A 20,124-nucleotide genomic window follows, 5' to 3' on the forward strand; every position below is an offset into this window, starting at 1 on the left:
GCATTAATTAAGGGCATTTTTACTTGTATAAAATTATGGTCAGCTTTTTTTCTGTCTGTAATTGTTTATTTTACGGGTTTACCCTAGAAACAACCAAAAATGTCAGTAGACAACATATTAAAATAACACAAAGGTTGTAAAGGGCAACATTTCTCCCCTTTGATAGAGACACTAAAGTGGTCTGTACTTGGGTAGAGGGTGGCAGATGCTTAGAATTAAAATGCAGCCGAGTGCAGTGGCTCACGCTTGTAATCCCAGCACTTTGGGAGACTGAGGCAGGTGGATCATCTGAGGTCAGGAATTAGACACCAGCCTGACCAACATGGAGAAACCCCATCTCTACTAAAAATACAAATATTAGCCGGGCGTTGTGGCGCATGCCTGTAATCCCAGCTACTCAGGAGGCTGTGGCAGGAGAATTGCTTGAACCCAGGAGGCGGAGGTTGCAGTGAGCCGAGATCGCGCCATTGCATTCCATCCTGGGCAACAAGAGTGAAACTCTGTCTCAAAAAAAAAACAAAACAAAACAAAACAAAAAAAACTCCAAAAACAGAATTAAAATGCAAAGCAGCAGATAAGTTCAGTTGGCAAGAGTTACAGCAGCAATACAGGAGGGAAAATGAGTGCAAGAGGGAAATAGGAATAAGTTCCAAAGAAGCAGAATTTGCTTGGGTTGTTTAAAGGGAACTGCTTCTACCCATAGTTGCCTTCCTGCTGCCTCCTTCATTCGGCTTCCTTGTTCTCTTTTTCGTTACCCTTTCCTTTTTGTCACAACTGTACTGATTTATGTAGTTGGACTTCTAACAAATAGGGATTGTTGTTGCCTGGTGTCTTTGAGCTGTTGAATGTTCTCGTTTATGTAGATGTGACTTAAAAAATGAAACACTTCAAGAATTTACGTGTCGTTCTTGGGCGCAGAGGCCATGCTAATCTTTATTGTTTGAATGTTTAATACTTTTGCTAACAAAATGAGCCCTAGATGTGATTTTTTAATGTGTACTCATGGTCTCTTGAACATTAGTGTTACTGGTTAGGTATTTAAAGATTTGCCTGCCGAGCGTGGTGGCTCACACCTATAATCTCAGCACTTTGGGAGGCTGAGGTGGGAGGATTACTTGAGCCCAGGAGTTTGAAACTAGCGTGGGCAACATAGGGGAGGAGACCTTGTCTCTATAAATAATATAATAATAATAATTATAATTTGTTTTGAGACGGAGTCTCGCTCTGTCGCCCATGCTGGAGTGCAGTGGCGCAATCTCGGCTCACTGCAAGCTCCGCCTCCCGGGTTCACGCCATTCTCCTTGCCTCAGCCTCCCGAGTAGCTGGGACTACAGGTGCCCGCCACCACGCCTGGCTAAGTTTTTGTAGTTTTATTAGAGACAGGGTTTTACCGTGTTAGCCATGATAGTCTCGATCTTCTGACCTTGTGATCCACCCACCTTGGCCTCCCAAAGTGCTGGGATTACAGGCGTGAGCCACTGTGTCTGGCCTCTACAAATAATTTTAAAAGTAGCCTGGCATGGTGGCATGTGCCCGTGGTCCTACCTACCTGAGAGGCTGAGGCAGGTGAATCACCTGACCCCAAGATATCAAGGTTGCAGTGAGCTGTGATTGTACCATTGTGTTCCTTCCAGCCTGGGTGACAAGAGACCCTGTCTCTTAAAAAAAAAAGTTGAGGACTCAAAGGATCTTTTCGTTTATGTTATCAGTATTTACTATGGTAGAAATTAAAACTTTAAAACTTAGAAATATGTGTGTTTGTTAGTCATCAGAATGATACTGTCACACACGTAACCTCAAGAAAATTTCATGTACACTTGACAAAAAACCAATGATTTAAAATAGCTTTAACCTCCTAGGCTGCATGAAAATATCTCAGGTACTGCAGAGATCTCTGCACCACTCGTTGAGAACTGCTGCTATAGATATTTGTGTCCTGAGGATTATAACAGTCTTAGGGTTCTGTATTTAGAAATTTAAACGTTCCTTCACAAAACCTGAAAGTCAGGATTTTCTTCATTATTCATTAAGCCTCCTGCCTCCATTTAAACATGGCATTAGAATAAAGCATTGATGGGTTTACTTGATGACACTAAAAGAGGCAGTGGTCTTTGGATATTAAATCTACAGAGTATTTTGAATGTTTTCATTTTCTAGTAATTCTCACTGTGGCTCCAGAATATCTTACATATTAGTAGTAAGTAGCTGGAATGATGTAATCAAAATCATACTGATTAATCATTGCTTACCAAAAAATGAAATTAGATGAATATTAATATTAGTACCATTAAATTTTTTTATTTTTTTATTTTTTGAGACAGAGTCTCGCACTGTTGCCTGAGCTGGAGTGCAGTGGCGTGATCTTGGCTCACTGCAACCTCCGCCTCCCAAGTTGAAGCAATTCTCCTGCCTCAGCCTCCCAGGTAGCTGAGATTACAGGCATACGCCACCACGCCCAGCTAATTTTTGTATTTTTAGTAGAGACCGGGTTTCACTGTGTTGGCCACGCTGGTCTTGAATGCCTGACCTCGTGATCCATCCGCCTCGGCCTCCCAAAGTGCTGGGATTACAGGCGTGAGCCACTGCGGCCGGCCTCAATACGTTCCTTTAAACCTAGGTCTTTATTTCCAGGCGTGTTTTTTTTTTAGAATCTTGCTCTGTTGCCCAGGCTGCTGAAGTGCAGTGGTGCGATTGTGGCTCACTTGCAACCTCTGCCTCCCGGGTTCAAGCGATTCTCCTGCCTCAGCCTCCCAAAGTGCTGGGATTACAAGCGTGAGCCACCATGCCCAGCATGTTTCCAGATGTTTTTACCCTCCAGTGTTTATTAAACAAGGCAGTTTGAGTCTCAGCCATGTTAGAGATTTTCCTGGATTAGTTGCCTTATAGTACAATCTAGAGAATTTTTAGTCTTCAATTTATTTCTTGAACTAATCAAGTAGATTGAAGGAAGAGTTACTGGAAGGGTAGGAAGAAGCATGGCTTGTGATAAAGGGTGCATTTTGACAAGTATTCTGGCTTTTTGCCATCCTCTCCTTTTCCTGTTACTGCTTCTAATTAAAGGTTCTGGTCTATAAGTAATACATAGGGGTTTTTTTTGTTTTTTTGTTTTTTGAGACTGAGTCTCGCTCTAGAGTGCAGTGGCTCGATCTCAGGTCATTGTAACCTCCACCTCCCTGGTTTAAGTGCTTCTCCTGCCTCAGCCTCCTGAGTAGCTGGGATTACAGGCACCCGTTGCCACGACCTGCTAATTTTTTGTATTTTTAGTAGAGAGAGGGTTTTCACCATGTTGGCCAGGCTGGTCTTGAACTCCTGACCTCAAGTGATCTGCTGCCTTGGCCTCTCAAAGTGCTGGGATTATGGGCGTGAGCTGCTGCGTCCGGCCAATACATAGTTTTGTTTATTTGTTTGTTTTGAGACAGAGTTTCACACTTTTTGCTCAGGCCTGAGTGCAGTGGTGCAGTCTTGGCTCACTGCAACCTCTGCCTCCTGGGTTTAAGCTATTCTCCTGCCTCAGCCTCCCGAGTAGCTGGGATTACAAGCATGCGCCACCACGCCCGGCTAATTTTGTATTTTTAGTAGAGACAGGGTTTCTCCATTTTGGTCAGGCTGGTCTCCAACTTCCGACCTCAGATGATCTGCCCACTTTGGCCTCTGAAAGTGCTGGGATTACAGGCTTGAGCCACCATAGCTGGCCTCAATACATAGTTTTTAAAAGTTCACTCTTTTTTTTTTTTGAGATGAAGTCTTGCTCTGTTGCCCAGGATGGAGTACAGTGGCGTGATCTCCGCTCGCTGCAACCTCCCCCTCCTGGGTTCAAGCGATTCTCCTGCCTCAGCCTCCTGAGTAGCTGGGCTTACAGGTGCGTGCCACCACACCGGCTAATTTTTGTATTTTTAGTAGAGACGAGTTTCACCATGTTGGCCAGGCTGGTCACGAACTCCTGACCTTAAGTGATCTGCCCATCTTGGCCTCCCAAAGTGCTAGGATTACAGGTGTGAGCCACCGCACCCGGCCAAAAGGTCACTTCCTTCAATCGTAGTCTTTGTTTCTAAAGCGTTATATTAACTATTTTCAAATCACTTGTAAAATGGCAAATGATATGTAATAGGTACAATGTTAGAAATTGATATACATGTTCATGGAGAAATAGATTTGTAAAATTGTAGGCTGTGGTTGTGTCATTAGGAGTAGGATATACTTGTGAAAGACATCAGCTTTTTTGCCATATTTTATGTCATCTGACAGCATTGACGTAGTGGTACCTTGTTTGCGTATTAGGCACTTTGGTTTTTTATTTATTTATTTTCTTTCTTTCTTTTTTTTTTTTTTTTGAGACAGAGTCTCGCTCTGTCACCCAGGCTGTAGTGCAGTGGCGTGATCTCGACTCACTGCAAGCTCCGTCTCCCGAGTTCACGCCATTCTCCTGCCTCAGCCTCCCGAGTAGCTGGTACTACAGGTGCCCGCCACCACACCCGGCTAATTTTTTGTATTTTTAGTAGAGACAGGGTTTCACTGTGTTAGCCAGGATGGTCTGGATCTCCTGACCTTGTGGTCTGCCCACCTTGGCCTTCCAAAGTGCTGGGATTACAGGCATGAGCCACCATGCCTGGCTGGTTTCTTTCTTTTTTAAAAATTTTGTTAATTTCCAATGAGCACAAGCCAGGCACTCCCATTGATCAGTTGTGATATTTTCTAAGTTTTGAAATTATTTCCTCAAAATCGAGATAATTGGCCCTTGATTCTCCTTTCTTGGGCATTCTTCTAACTGCCATGTCTTATGGGCATTTGTTGTAGTAGTATCTGCTGTCATTTTTGTAGTGTATATTTAAAACAAAGTTAGTTACAGAGGTTTGGTAACCCTTGCCTATGGTCTGGTCATTTAGCTAAGGAGTGATAGAGCTGAGTTAAACACCACCCTGTTTCCCAGTCACACCCTTAAACATTTAATGCCTGAGTCTTATGAATTACCAAATACTTTTGTCTGTCCTATCTGCCTCTTAAATGTCTACAGTGGAGAGTGTATTTTAATAGTTTTCTGGATTAAAATAATCATGCTTCTTTCTCCTTTAAAACAAACGGTTTCCTGTATGATAGTGTTTTGAGTCATGGGAGTAAAGGCCAAGTTAGGTTAAGGTACAAACTTTGCTAAACACAGCTTCTGTAGGGTCCAGCCCTGTGGGGCTTAGCGGGTGTTCTCCCCGTGTGCGGACACGAGAGATTGTAAGAAATAAAAACACAAGACAAAGAGGTAAAACAGCTGGGCCTGGGGGACCACTACAACCAAGATGCGGAGACCGGTAGTGGCCCCAATGGCTGGACGTGCTGACATTTATTGCATACAAGACAAGGGGGCAGGGTAAGGAAGGTGAGTCGTCCAAGTGATTGATAAGGTCAAGCAAGTCGTGTGATCATGGGACAGGGGGCTCTTACCTTTTAGGTAGCCTGAGAGAGGGAAGGCAGCATATGTCAGCGTTTTCGTTTTTTTTTTTTTTTTTTTGAGACGGAGTCTCGCTCTGTCGCCCAGGCTGGAGTGCAGTGGCCGGATCTCAGCTCACTGCAAGCTCCGCCTCCTGGGTTCACGCCATTCTCCTGCCTCAGCCTCCTGAGTAGCTGGGACTACAGGCGCCCGCCACCTCGCCCGGCTAGTTTTTTGTATTTTTTTTAGTAGAGACGGGGTTTCACCGTGTTAGCCAGGATGGTCTCGATCTCCTGACCTCGTGATCCGCCCGTCTCGGCCTCCCAAAGTGCTGAGATTACAGGCTTGAGCCACCGCACCCGGCCCGTCAGCGTTTTCTCTGTTCACTTATAAGAAAGATCAAAGACTTTAAGACTTTGGCTATTTATTCTACGGCTATCTTCTAAGAACTTCAAAGAGGAACCAGGAGTATGGGAGGAACATGAAAGTGGACAAGGAGTGTGACCATTGAAGCACAGCACCACAGGGAGGGGTTTAGGCCTCCAGATGACTGCGGGCAGGCCTGGATAATATCCGGCCTCCCACAAGAAGCTGGTGGAGCAGAGTGTTTCCTGACTCCGCCAAGGAAAGGAGACTCCCTTTCGTGGTCTGCTAAGTAATGGGTGCCTTCCCAGACACTGGCATTACCGCTTGACCAAGGAGTCCTCAAGCGGCCCTTAGGCGGGTGTGACAGAGGGCTCACCTCTTGCCTTCTTGGTCACTTCTCACAATGTCCCTTCAGCACCTGACCCTATACCCTATGGTTATTCCTAGGTTATATTAGTAATGCAACAAAGAGTACTATTAAAAGCCAATGATAATGTTTATCATTAAAGCATCTGACCCTATACCCTATGGTTATTCCTTGGTTATATCAGTAATACAACAAAGAGTAATATTAAAAGCCAATGATAATGTTTATCCTAATGACTGATAATGTCCATGATCATCTCTATATCCAATTTGTATTATAACTATTCTAAGTATTTTCTTTATTATACTGAAACAGTTTGTGCCTTGAGTCTCTTGCCTCGGCGCCTGAGTAATCCTTCGCCCACAAGCTTCCCCAGTCTTCACATCACCATGCGGTGTTTCAGTCAGTTCTCTTTTGTTTTTTGCTTCTAAGCTTGCTTTCACATGCTGTTGAATGGAAAAAGCAAGTTGGAGAACAGTAATACAGTATATGAAAAAATACCGTATTTCCTAGGGTATATACATATGTGGGTGTGTTTTTTGTTTTGTTTGTTTTTTTGAGATGGAGTCTCTGTCACCCAGGCTGTGCAGTGGCATGATCTCGGCTCACTGCAACCTCCGCCTCCTGGGTTGAAGGGATTCTCCTGCCTCAGCCTCCCGAGTAGCTGGGACTAAAGGCGCTTGCCACCATGCCTGGGTAATTTTTGTATTTTTTGTAGAGATGGAGTTTCACCATATTGGCTAGGCTGGTCTCCAACTTCTGACCTTGTAATCTGCCTGCCTCGGCTTCGCAAGGTGCTGGGATTACAGACCTGAGCCACTGTGCCCAGCTGGGTTGGTTTGTTTTTTAAGGTCTGGAGATTTGTCATGGGGAGCTAGACTACAGAATACCTAGAAATGTAAGATAAAATACAACTTTTTTTTTTTTTTTTTGAGACGACATCGCATTCTCACCCAGGCTGAAGTGCAGTGCCATCATCTCAGCTGTCTCAGTTCACTGCAGCCTTCACCTCCCAGGATCAAGTGACTCTCATGCCTCAGCGTCTCAGGCGTGTGCCACCACTCATGGGCAATTTATTTTTTCTTTTTTCTGAGACGGAGTTTTGCTCTTGTCTCCTAGGCTGGAGTGCAGTGGCGCATTCTCGGCTCACTGCAACCTCCCGTCTCCCAGGTTCAAGCAATTCTCCTGCCTCAGCCTCCCAAGAAGCTGGTATTACAGGCACCCACCATCATGCCTGGCTAATTTTTTGTATTTTTGGTAGAGATGGGGTTTGCCATATTGGGCAGGCTGGTCTCGAACTCCTGACCTCAGGTAATCCGCCCACCTCGGCCTCCCAAAGTGCTGGGATTACAGGTGTGAGCCACTGCACCTGGCCAAATACAATTTCCTTTTAAATGCATAAATGAGCAAAAAAAGGGAAGAGACTAAAACTGAAAACCCCCAAATTTTATCTGCCTTCAATCTCGGTAATAGATACTGCATACAAAGTATTTAAAATACATAAAAAGAATTGAAAATGTGAGAAAAGCAAACAAAATAGACTTAACCAAGACCAGTGTAAAGTAATGGCATACTTTGTAAGTAATTCAGAGCAATCTTCCACTGAAGACTAGAAAATAAGCAGAGAGAGAAAACATCTGCTCGAAGGCATTGGAGACCTAAGAAAATGGTGATGGACCAGCATTTGGTGGAGAATTGAGTTTCAGGGCTGGAAGTCCATGTTCAGTGTGGCTTTTATTTTGCAGTTGTTTGCCAAGGTCAGAGGCTTATAGTCTGGTTCTTTTGATAGTCTCACTTGGACATGATTTGGAGTCTGATACCTGCCAAGAAATTAGGACCCCAAAAAGATACCCCAGGAATAAAGATGAACCAGATTTAACTATTTCTTCAAATGTATTTTACAATTTTACAAATATATGCAGCAAATAGCTAGTTTTGCATGAGACAAAACTACACGAAGTCAGGTGTGGTGGTGTGTGTGTGTAGTCCCAGCTACTTGGGAGGCTGATGTGGGAAGATTGCTTGAGCCCAGGAAGGCTGCAGTGAGCAGATTGCCTCACTGCACTCCGGCCTGAGCAACAGAGAAACCCTGTCTCAAAAATAGAAACCCTTTTTCTTGATGTTAGGAGAAAACATCAAGAAACTCATTTGAGAAACAGAGACAGGATATAGGCTGTCTGATCCAATTTACTTTAGAAATAACAAGTGCTGGCTGAGTATGATGGCTCCTGTCTGTGATCTTAGCACTTTGGGAGGCTGAGGCAGGAAGATCACTTGAGCCTAGGAGTTGGTGATCAGCCTGGGCTACATGGCAAAACCTCATCTACAAAAAACGCAAAAATGAACTGGGCATGGTGGCACACACCTGTGGCCCCAGCTACTCTGGAGGCAGAGTTGGGAGATTCACTTGAGCTCAGGAGGTTGGGGTTGCAGTGAGCTGAAATTGCACCGCTGCACTCTAACCTGGACAACAGAGTAAGATACTGTCTCAAAAACAAAACAAAGTGCCCTACATCATTCCTTAAGTAAGCAAAGTCAGACACTGACAATGTAAGACATTTAAAAAACTATGCTTACTATATTTAGATGAGATAAAAGAACTTAAACAGCAAACTTTATTTATTTATTTATTTTATTTATTTTTTTATTTTGAGACGGAGTCTTGCTCTGTCACCCAGGCTGGAGTGCAGTGGCCGGATCTCAGCTCACTGCAAGCTCCACCTCCCGGGTTTACGCCATTCTCCTGCCTCAGCCTCCCGAGTAGCTGGGACTACAGGCACCCGCCACTTCGCCCAGCTAGTTTTTTGTATTTTTTAGTAGAGACAGGGTTTCACCGTGTTAGCCAGGATGGTCTCGATCTCCTGACCTCATGATCCACCCGTCTCGGCCTCCCAAAGTGCTGGGATTACAGGCTTGAGCCACCGCGCCCAGCCTAAACAGCAAACTTTAAAAAGCGTATCAGAATTCCAGATGTAAAACGCAGTAGCTAAAATAGGAACTCAATGAATAGGTTTAACAGATTAAAGAGTGGGAAGATAGGCCAGGAAACAAATAGGCATATTGAGGGACAGAGACATTAAGGATAGATAATGCAGTGGTAAACCTAATTGAAAATACAATTATTGCAGGAGCAAATGGGGCAATAATTGAGATTGATGACTTTGCAGAACTGTTAATAAAGTGTTAACTTTAAGCATGACAAAAATAAAAGCCAGTTAAAGATACTAAGACTAGGCATTGCAGCTTAATTAGTGTAATCCTAGCACTTTGGGAGGCAGAGGTGGGAGGATTGCTTGAGCCCAGGACTTCAAGGCTGTACTCCAGCATGGGTAACAGAACCAAGACGTCTTTAATAATAAAAAAAAAAAAAAAAAAAAAAAAGCATATATAATTAAAACCTAAAGACAATTTTAAAGGCATCCTGATTAAAAAGACTTGACAATGCAAATAATGGAAGCCAGAAGACAATGGAGTATGTTTAGAAAACGGAAAGAAAACTGCAATTTAAAAATTCTAAACTCAGTAAAAACCCTTCAAGAAAACATTTTCATACAAAACTGGAAAAATGTTAGAAAATTTACCAGCAAACCCAAACTGGAGAAAAAAAATACTTTGTTTTTTGTTTTTTGAGATGGAGTCTCGCTGTCACCCAGGCTGGAGTGCAGTGGTGCAATCTCGGCTCACTGCAACCTCCGCCTCCTGGGTTCAAGCAATTCTCCTGCCTCAGCCTCCCAATTAGCGAGACTACAGGCACACGCCATCACACCCGGCTAAGTTTTTATATTTTTAGTAGAGATGGGGTTTCACCGTGTTAGCTAGGATGGTCTCGATCTCCTGACCTCGTGAGCCGCCTGCCTCAGCCTCCCAAAGTGCTGGGATTACAGGCGTGAACCACCGCGCCCGGCCGAGAAAAAATATTTTGTAATAGAAGGTCAGAGATGCGTGAAGAAGCAAAGAAAGCTCAGTGCAAATGACAGATTTGTGGGTACGTTAATGTTGACTGTATAAACCCATGGTGCTGTCTTTATAATCCCATGATGATCATGACATAAAAGATCTTTCATTGTCCAAGAAGGTGGTAATAATCAAGAAAACATGTTTTGCAGTCTAGGGTAACCATTGGAAGACTGCTAAGAGTAGCTTCCAAGCAAATGCTTATTAGTTTGCTTGGATTAATGCACATTAATTTTTTTTGTTTGTTTGTTTTAAACAGAGAAGAGGAACATAGGAGAGGTAGAACAAATAGTGAGATGACAGGTTCCAACCTAACCTAAATATATTAGTAATTAAATGTAAATGGTTAAATGCTTCATTATAAAAGATTGTCAAACTGGTTAAAAGAACAAAACCCAACTGTATGCTATTTACAAGGGACACGTTTAAAATACAAGATTGAAAGAAGGATGGGAGATAAATACAAAGTTTGTCTCGATTATCTGTTGCTGGTGTAACTACCCTGAAACTTAGTTTGCTTAAAATAATGATTTATTATTTCTCATGATTCTACAGGTTTGCTGGGCTCAGCCGGGCAGTTCCGCTGGACTTGCCAGGGATCACTTATGAGCCAGATAGGGGAGATAAATCACGAAAATTCAGGCACTTGCCACTGGGTGGTGGTTTCTAGGAGGGTGGGGTATCCATTCATCTGGAGCCTGTTGGTACGTTCCCATCTAGGTGACTGCCATCTTGCTTCTAATCTTGCATAAGCAACCACTAAGAAAGGAGGCACGTCATGTAGTAGACTTCTTTGAATTTTGATACCTTGTAGAGCACATTTGAGTTTACTGCTCTCGTATGTTTACTGAGTAACCTAAAAGACCCAATTTTGAGTAAGGCCTAAGCAGTGATTCTCATTTTGTTTTCAGAACATTTTGAGTCATGAACTTTTGTCTATGTGGATTATGCATATTGATACTTTTCATATTAGAGGTTAAATGGAAAAAAAAAATCCATAAACTGCTCTGTGCTTCCTGGAATTGATACTTACATATTTTTTTCTTTTTTTTTTTTTTTTTGGGATAATGTCTTGCTCTGTTGCCCAGGCTGGAGTGCAGTGGCATGATCATAGCTCACTGCAGCCTTGACCTTCTGAGCTCAAGTGATCTCACCTCAGCAGGGACCACAAGCGTGTGCCACCATGCCTGGCTAATTTTTGTATTTTTTGTAGAGATGGGGTTTCACCGTGTTGTCCAGGCTGGTCTTGGACTCCTGAGATCAAGTAGTCCACCCGTCTCAGTCTCCCGAAGTGCTGAGGTACAGGCGTGAGCCACTGTGCCCGGCCCTGATACTTGTATTTTTCTAGTACCAGCTTAAATGCTTTGACTTTGCCATATTTTCTCATGGAGACTCCCAGGGCTTTTAATGTCTCCAGAATATGTTTTTCCATTTTCCTAACACTAAGTAAGCTCCAAAAAATCCACTAAAACAATTCTGCAAGAAACAGATGAAGAGGACTTTGATGAAGGTGGTCAGAATGAGATGAGTGAGCAGGAAGAGGAGTGTGAGAATAACTCCAGTGTGGCCAAAGACTAAAGACCTTGAAAAAGTAGTGCAGTCTTGTGTGCCACGTTCACCTGAAGACGGGCCTAGATTTTGGAACAAACAGTCGAAGAAACAGTTCACAAAGGGTGAACTAAGGCTAAATGGGGAACAATTGTGGCAGAAAAGCAGAATGAAGCCCCCAAAACCCATTGTATTTTATCACCATGAATAGCATATTTTTTAGTTAAAATGGTTACCCTCAAAAGAAAATTTAGTGAGAAAAGTGGCATTGTGTTATGTTTTCGCAAATTGACAACTCATTCTATTTCGGCATTCAGTCTCTTGCAGTACATTTTTTTCAGTGGAGGTATGTGGAGAAAATCGAGCCTCACACAGAAAAGGGAGCATTTTAAAATAGCCATTTCAGGTAATTGTGGATATTCTTTGAGACCACCAGAACAAAATAGGTGTATATTGTTAGTTTCTTTTTTTTTTTTTTTTGAGATGGAAAATTGCTCTTCACAATCTCGGCTCACTGCAAACTCCGTCACACCATTCTCCTGCCTCAGCCTCCCCAGTAGCTGAGACTACAGGCGCCCGCCACCACACCCGGCTAATTTTTTGTATTTTTTAGTAGAGATGGGGTTTCACCGTGTTAGCTAGGATGGTCTCAATCTCCTGACCTCGTGATCTGCCCTTCTCGGCCTCTCAAAGTGCCGGGATTACAGTCAGTTTCTTAAATGTTCATTGCAAGGTGGACCGTGAAAGCGTATCACAATTTTAAAAATTCTTGTTACATTAGAATCATTTAGTCTTTGCATGGATATTTTGCTCATGCATGGTTTTGTAAGACTTTGCATTGGTCATTTGGAAAATACTGAGTTACGCAAATTTTTCAAATATTGACATGCCTTATACAATATGGAAGGTTGATGCAAGGATTTCTGAGGAGGAGTTATATAGTTGGGCCTCTTTAGATCCAGAGTGAAGATATTAGTGTCTTGTATGAAAGTTCACCGAAGGGCATTCATGATAGACAAGGCTCCCATATGTCATCTCGCATAAGAAGACTTATTGGTGTTTTAACCATGTCCCCAGCTAGGGTCTTATCATTGCCAGACGTGAGTAAGCCTTCTGATGATTATAGCTCCCAGTCTTTGAGCCCTCCCAGTTGATGCAGAATGGGACAGAGATAAGCTGTCCCCTTCAGCTCCTACCCAAATGGCAGACTTGTGAGTCAGATAAATAATGTTCCAAGCTACTAAGTTTTGGAGTGGTTTGTTATGTAGCAGAGGGTGACCTGAACACTTGGCTACTTGCCATTGCGATTGCCAAATCTGCCATCCCCTGATATGGCACCATTTCCTGAGGTTACAAGCCAGCCACCTGGTGACAGGTTAATTACTTTGGACCCCATCCATCGTTAAAGGGATGCCAATTTTTCCTCACTGGAATAGACATGCATTCTGGATATATGGATTTATTAATATTACAAATATGAATACCTTCCCTGTCTAATGCTTTCGCTAACACCATCATCCGTGGACCCAGAAACCTTTATTCATGGTAGTCAGTGTAACATTGCTTCTAATGTACCCTATCAGCCTGAGAAAATGGTAGAATGAGCTGTTGAGGAGTCAGTTGTGGTGCCAGTTGGGAGACCTGAAAAGTTGAGGTTCTTAATTAAAGGATGCAGTATGTGCTCTGAATGAATGGCCCATATATGGTGATCTCTCATGGAATGCATAGGTTTGGAAATTAATAGGACTGGCTTCTCACTATGACAAACCAATTACAGAATGTGTGCTTCCCATTCCTGTAACTTTGGGTTCAGTTGGTATAGAGGTTTTGGTTCCCAAGGAGAAATTCTGTCATCCAGGCAACATGATAGTTCCATTGGATTGGAAGTTAGACAGCTATTTTGGTTTCCTCATACCACCGAGCCAACAGGCAAAGAAGAGAAGTACTGCACTGGCTGAGATGATCGACTCTGATTACCAAGAAGAAATTTGGGTGCTGCTATACAATGAGGGGAGAAAGGACCTTGTCTGGAACCCAGAGGATTCTCTGGGATATGTCTTAGTACTTCTATGTTCCTAGGTAAAGTTTAATAGAAAAGTACATAAATTTAAAAACACAAGACCACTGAGGTTTCAGATTCTTTAGGAATGAGTTTTGAAGCCACCCTATCTGGTGACAAAATCAGACCAAAACCAAAAACAGCTGAGGTGCTGGCCGAGAGCAAAGGAAACATGGAACAGGCAGGCAGAAGAAATATCAACTAGATAGGGTCTTACGACCAATTATGAAGATAAGATGAAGACAAGGACTATAACAACTTTGTGCCTTTTTTCATGTGGTAGAATATCCACATGGGATTACATTTGAATTAGAAGAGTAATTAACATTGCACAGTGAGGGATACAGACGACACTGGTGGAGAGGATGAGAGTGTCTTCCTTTGTATGAAGGATATTGTATCTTACTAGGCTACAGCATGAAGTAGTGGTGGTATATGGTGATGAAAATATGTGTGGAAGGGTATAGATGGATGCTTAGCATCCTAAGGAGAGGACTGAGTTGGTTATGAAGTTACTGGATCTCAGCTCTAAATCCTGCTCTGTGATCCTGTGGCTCGGACCCTAAATTATTTGTCAGCTGGCTTCTTGTTAGGTTCTGCCAGTAGAGGGCGTTAGAGGGAAACTGGAAGGCAAGGGTCGGGGCGAGGCGGGTGGCGGGTGCGGGGGAAGGTTCTTCCTCCTTCCTGGTAGCTTGCTGTTCTGTCAGTCGCCTGACAAAAGCTGTTGGGTCCAGTCTCTATTTTGGGGGTAGAGCGGGGATGCTCAGAAGTGGCTTCAGAGGTTCCAGCACCCAGAACAGTTTTGCCTTCTCCTCCTTTTCTCCTTGTAACACATATAAATCACCTCTTGGGGGTGGAATTGCCCAAGCTGAGAGGTAGCAGTATCTCCTTGTTACAGTTACCACGTCTCTGTATTTCTTCCAGATGGAGAAAGGATTACAAAAAGGCAAATGGCCAAGCCTTGTTTTACTGGGACAGGGTTTTCCAAAGGACCAGGCAAAAGCACCATTTTATTTATTTGTTTTTATTAAAAAACATTTTTTTTTTTTTTTGAGACAGACTCGCTTTTTTGCCCAGGCTGGAGTGCAGTGCAATCTTGGCTCACCACAACCTCCACCTCTCGGGTTCAAGCAATTCTCTTGTCTCAGCCTCCCAAGTAGCTGGGATTACAGCTGTGTGCCACCATACCCAGCTAATTTTTTGTATTTTTAGTAGAGACGGAGTTTCACCATGTTGACCAGGCTGGTCTTGAACTCCTGACCTCAAGTGATCCACTCGCCTTTGCCTCCCAAAGTGTTGGGATTACCATTTGATTTTAAAACACAATTGTGGTTATATCATTCTGATATTTTTTAAAAGCTTTATATGAGGTTTGTATTCTGGCTATCTTTTGCTGCACTAACAAACTATCCCAGAACTTTATAGCTTAAAACAACCATTTTGTTTTGCTCATACCTTTCTGAATCATGAATTCAGGATAGGCTTGGTTGGGCAGTTCATCTTTGATCCATTTGGCGTCAGCTGCCGTGGCTGAAATTGGAGGATCTGCTTCCAACATGGTTTCTTCACTTACATATCTCATACCTCTGTGTTCCTTGGCCCCTCTTTCCTCCACACGGCATCTCAACCACTGAGGTCTTCTCTGCATGGTTTGTACATCTCATACTGTGACTTGCCAGCCTCAGGCTGGCTGGACTAATTACATGGTATCTCAGAACTCCAAGATCGAGGGTTCAAAGAGATAAGAAATGGAAGCTGCCAGGATAGTTAAGGGCTGTGCTTGAAAGTGCTATTTTTATTGGTGAGAGGAGTCATAGAGCTTTTTCAGAGTCAGGTGCAGGGAACACAGACTCTACCTGTCAGTGGGAGAAATGTTACAGAATTAGAGGTCCGCTCGAAACACTGGGATTACAGCTGTAACCAATGAAACATTCTAGGGTGGAGTGGACTATTTTCTCACTGAAATGATCTGTTCTTTCCTGGGAGGAACAGTAGGGTACTTCAGGAAAATATTGATTAGATATACTAAAATATTTTTTAAAGCATCTTAAAGGAGAACTCATAGAAATGGAAAAAAAAATCTGGAGTAATTTTTAAACACCATATGAGGGAACATCTTTGAATATTCCAGGTTTCAAATTCAGTCCTTTGCAAGTACAGGGTCATTTTGTTCTTTAGTTTCTTGGTTGACTTTTTTTAAGAGTCCGTGCTCTGCTGAAATTTATTTTTATTGTATAGTTTTCCAGAATAGTTTTAACCTATGGTTGGTATGATTTCAGCTTACCTAGTAACAGAGCCAGATTTCATAAATCATGATATTGCCTGGTGTAAAGTCCAAGGAAAGAATCTATCATTTCTATGTGCTAGGCATGATGTTATTATTTTTTGGTCATTGCTTACATTTAAAATTTACTCTTTTTTCTTATGGTGAAAACTGCATTATTCAACAGAGAAAATTTGGATGGAGACTTACCAGGTTGCTAAAAGTTAAAAAGTAATGCTACCATTTCTTGTAGGGATGTAGAGAAGGGGTACTCATTATGGCTGGTAGAAATGTGGATTATTAGAGCCTTTTGTGGAATGCAATCTGGTAATATCTTAGAAAAAAAAATCCAAGTATCCACTGACTCTCTATACTAGTTAGGATTTGGTCAGGTTGTGAAGAGTGTAAAGCCTCAAATGAACAGCCGCTTAAACAAGGTAAAAGTTTACTTCTTTCTCTTGCATTCTGAAGTCTGGAGACAGGAAGTTCAGTGTGATACTGTGGGGCCAAGGACCCAGGCACCTCTTCTTGCTCCGTCCATGGTTTCTGTTCCCTAGGCCACCTTTTGGTTCGAGGTGGCCGCTGAACCTTCTGTCTGTCATAGGGTCTGCATCACAAACATCGAAGTGGGAATGAAAGAAGGAAGACATGGCCCTTCTCTCCAAAGGCTTTTCTTTTTCCATTCCAACTGGCTGTATCTCAATTCAATTCTGGCACTGACCACTTGGATTTAGTGCAGACCTCCCAAGTTAAAGGGCACAGTCCCCACCAAGGGAGCCCTTATTTTAAATTACAGCTGCAACTTCAGAGTCCTGAGGCCACCTGCACTTTGGACCAACTGGCTATAAATTTAGAGGTTCCCGTGACTCCCCCAGATTCAATAAATTGCTAGAATAACTCACAGAACTCAGGAAAATGCCCCCTCCACTGAAAATATGAAATCACAGCTGTGTGAAGTTCTGTGATAGCCTAGAGAGGGGACTTGTGTTCCTCAGGGAAGGCTTCCCTCAGGAGGTGATGCTGAAGTTGAGATGTGATACATGGAGAAGAGTTCACCAGGCAGAGGGCACAGCCTGCACAGACTTCATGGCAGGAAGGGGCGCGGAACATAAGAAGGACTGGAGTCTGGTGTGTTTGGAGCAACTTCTCAGATCCAGCAATAAAGCAGATAGTATATTTTAGTTCCCAGTGGCTCCATGCTTGCTTCTTAATTGGCTTAGCACTTATAAAGGAAAGGGGTATGATTAACAGCTCCAGACCTCTTTTTTTGATTTTGTTTTTTAGAGACAGAGTTTTTGCCCTATTGCCCAGGCTGGAGTGCAGTGGTGCCATCTCAGCTTACTGCAACCTCTGCCTCCTGGGTTCAAGCAATTCTCCTGCCTCAGCCTCCCAAGTAGCTAGGATTATAGGCGCCCGCCACTGCACCTGGCTAATTTTTTTATTTTTAGTAGAGATGGGATTTCACCATGTTGGCCAGGCTGGTCTGGAACTCCTGACCTCAGGTGATCTGCTTCAGCCTCCCAAAGTGCTGGGATTATAGGCATGAGCACCGCGCCCGGCCTAGACCTCTTAATTACAAACGATATATGTGCTTTGTTGAAAGAAAGTAAAATTATCCAGAAGTCTATTGATTCTTCTTCCTCACTTATTCTTAGTTAAATACTGTTTAAAAATGTGGTGTAGATCCTTCCAGACTTTCCCCTGTGACCAACAGCTGAATTTTAGTAGGGCCAGGGCAGAGGTGAGAAACCCAGCCCCGGGGGACTCAGAGGAGGGAGGACAACAATCGCTAGGAATGATGGAAACATTCAGCTGTCCTCGCAATTGATAAAACCAATAGTCACACAGTGGGGTGGAACTCTCTGCCCTTGGGTTTGCTGGGCTGGGTGGTCCCCATGCCCTCTGGGGAGAATCTGGTTAGGGGAAGCTGTGAAAATGAAATCAAAGGGAAAGTAGTCTTTTTTTTTTTTTGAGAAGGAGTCATGCTTTTGTTTCCCAGGCTGGAGTGCAATGGCACAATCTTGGCTCACCGCAACCTCTGCCTCCCTGGTTCAAGTGATTCTTGTGCCTCAGCCTCCCGAGTAGCTGGGATTACAGGCACCCACCACCACGCCTGGCTAATTTTTGGAATTTTAGTAGAGACAGGGTTTCACCATGTTGGCCAGGCTGGTCTCTCAAACTCCTGACCTCAGGTGATCCCCCCACCCTGGCCTCCCACAGTGCTGGGTTTACAGGTATGAGCCACCATGCCTGGCCAGTAGTCTTTATTTTCTAAATTTTAAAAAATATATTTTTTTGAAGACAGGGTCTTGCTCTGTCTATTCAATCAGGTCTTGCAGGGTCTATTCAACCAGGCTGGAGTGCAGTGGCATGGCCATAGCTCACTGCAGTCTCAAATTCCTGGGCTTACATGATCCTCCCGAGCAGCTGGCACTACAGGTGCAAGTCACCATGCCCGTCAGGAAAGTAGTCTTTACACTTATTTATTTCTTGGCATTTAGAATATTGGAAACAATTAGGAAATGACGAAGAAGAAATGTGAGATGAATGGTTGGTTTCAGAAGAACAGAAGCATGTGTGTTTGTGATACACACTTAGGGGAGAGAGAGAAGGGCAGCTGAGCCTAGGATATACTTCCAGTCCTGGGGAGGGGTTTGGGTGGTTGCTGGTGGTGTGTCTAGAGGTGATTAAGTTTAGACAAACCTTTGAGTGTGTGCGTGCGTGTGTGTGTGAAGAGGGAAGTTTGGTATGTCCTTGACCTGGTGCTCTCTGGCATAAAGTTACCATGGGCAGAACTAATGGCAGATTGTCCTGGGCCTAGGAATGGTCTCAGCATTGCAAAGCCCCCTGGTGAACCTGAGCAATAAAGGTGGTACGTTTCCTCTATGCTTGTGACATATGTGAGGGCTACATGGTTTCCTTCAGGAACTAAGTCAGCCTGCCCTTTCTGATCCCAGAGCCGGAGACACAAGGATACTCACTGTAGGTGGACCGATCTGGGACCCTGGAGGTTCCTGGTACAATCTGTGTCAACTTGGGACACATTCTTGCACTTTTACTTTTCCAGAGGATTGTGCAAGCCTTTACTTCCATAGGCAGAGAATCTCATTCTTCCCCCTTGATCACCCTTCCCTTCATTATCCAAGAATTCCAGTCTTTCCAAAGCCATACTGGGAGACCAGAAAATTAGATGTGTGCACTGTTACCATAGTGGCCATAAGGTGTCGCTGTTGTAAGGGTTTCCCCACAATCCACGGGCTCAGCCATTCTGCCCACCTGCACTGCCCACCTGCACAGGGCCGAGGTAGCATCCTACTCGTGCCCTAGAGCTGCTCCTTTCTCGGCCACCTCATGTTCCGCCATCATCCCTCAGAGTAGGGCACCCACCAGAGTTTCCAAGCCCGCAGTATCTTCACTCAGCCCTACCTACTGTGGGAACCTGGCCTCTGTGAAATTTTAGATCCTGAACTGGGGCCAGCCCCCTCTCTTCCCCTCCCTTCTGAGGGAGTCCCCTTAAGATCTTTTCCTGCCATGAGCCTGCTTCAGCGCATCCCAGACCACCCAAATGGCTGTCCCCAACTTCATCTCTGGGTTCCTGTGCAAATTGGTCCACCTTGCACCCTGGAATTCCAGGAGAGATCGTCTTTGCTGAACTACCCACAGCAAACCAGAGATCTTGTGTATAGCCTTCCCCTAGAACAACACACACTGACTTTACATTCACATAACCACAGGAAGTTGGTCAAATGATTTTTCCCATAATAATGAAAATCTGTTCTCTGTCTCTAGCCTAGACTTACTCTATCGCTCTATATTTGCATAATTCCTTTAAAATGTTTTAAAAAATGCCAAGAACTATTTTTTTAAAAGCATCCCATAATATTACCTTTCAGCTACTCCCTTGTATCAGCTAGGCTCCCTGAGAAAGAGCACAGTCTACTGGGTACTGTGAGGAGAGCTTGATAAAGGACTTGTTTATCAAGGTGGACAGGAGGAGGGAACCCACCAGGCCTTAGATGGGGCAGTGCCGTAGATGGAGTTATGCAGATGGACCTCAGCTATCACCCCGGACCTGGCGGGCAGGGCCAGGTCTCCTCTGAGCATAGTCATTTTGAATCACTTTCAGACTTTTTAAGAATCCTAAGGACTCT

The 20,124-nt window shown here is 43.7% G+C and overlaps 1 pseudogene; it reads right to left on the reverse strand.

The window, feature by feature from the left end:
• Positions 1-871: 871 nt before the first annotated feature.
• Positions 872-969, reverse strand: LOC135964475 (U6 spliceosomal RNA; annotated as a pseudogene).
• Positions 970-20,124: the final 19,155 nt, after the last annotated feature.

This window comes from Macaca fascicularis, chromosome 7 (assembly GCF_037993035.2).
Source record: "Macaca fascicularis isolate 582-1 chromosome 7, T2T-MFA8v1.1".
In the NCBI taxonomy this organism is placed as follows: domain Eukaryota; kingdom Metazoa; phylum Chordata; class Mammalia; order Primates; family Cercopithecidae; genus Macaca; species Macaca fascicularis.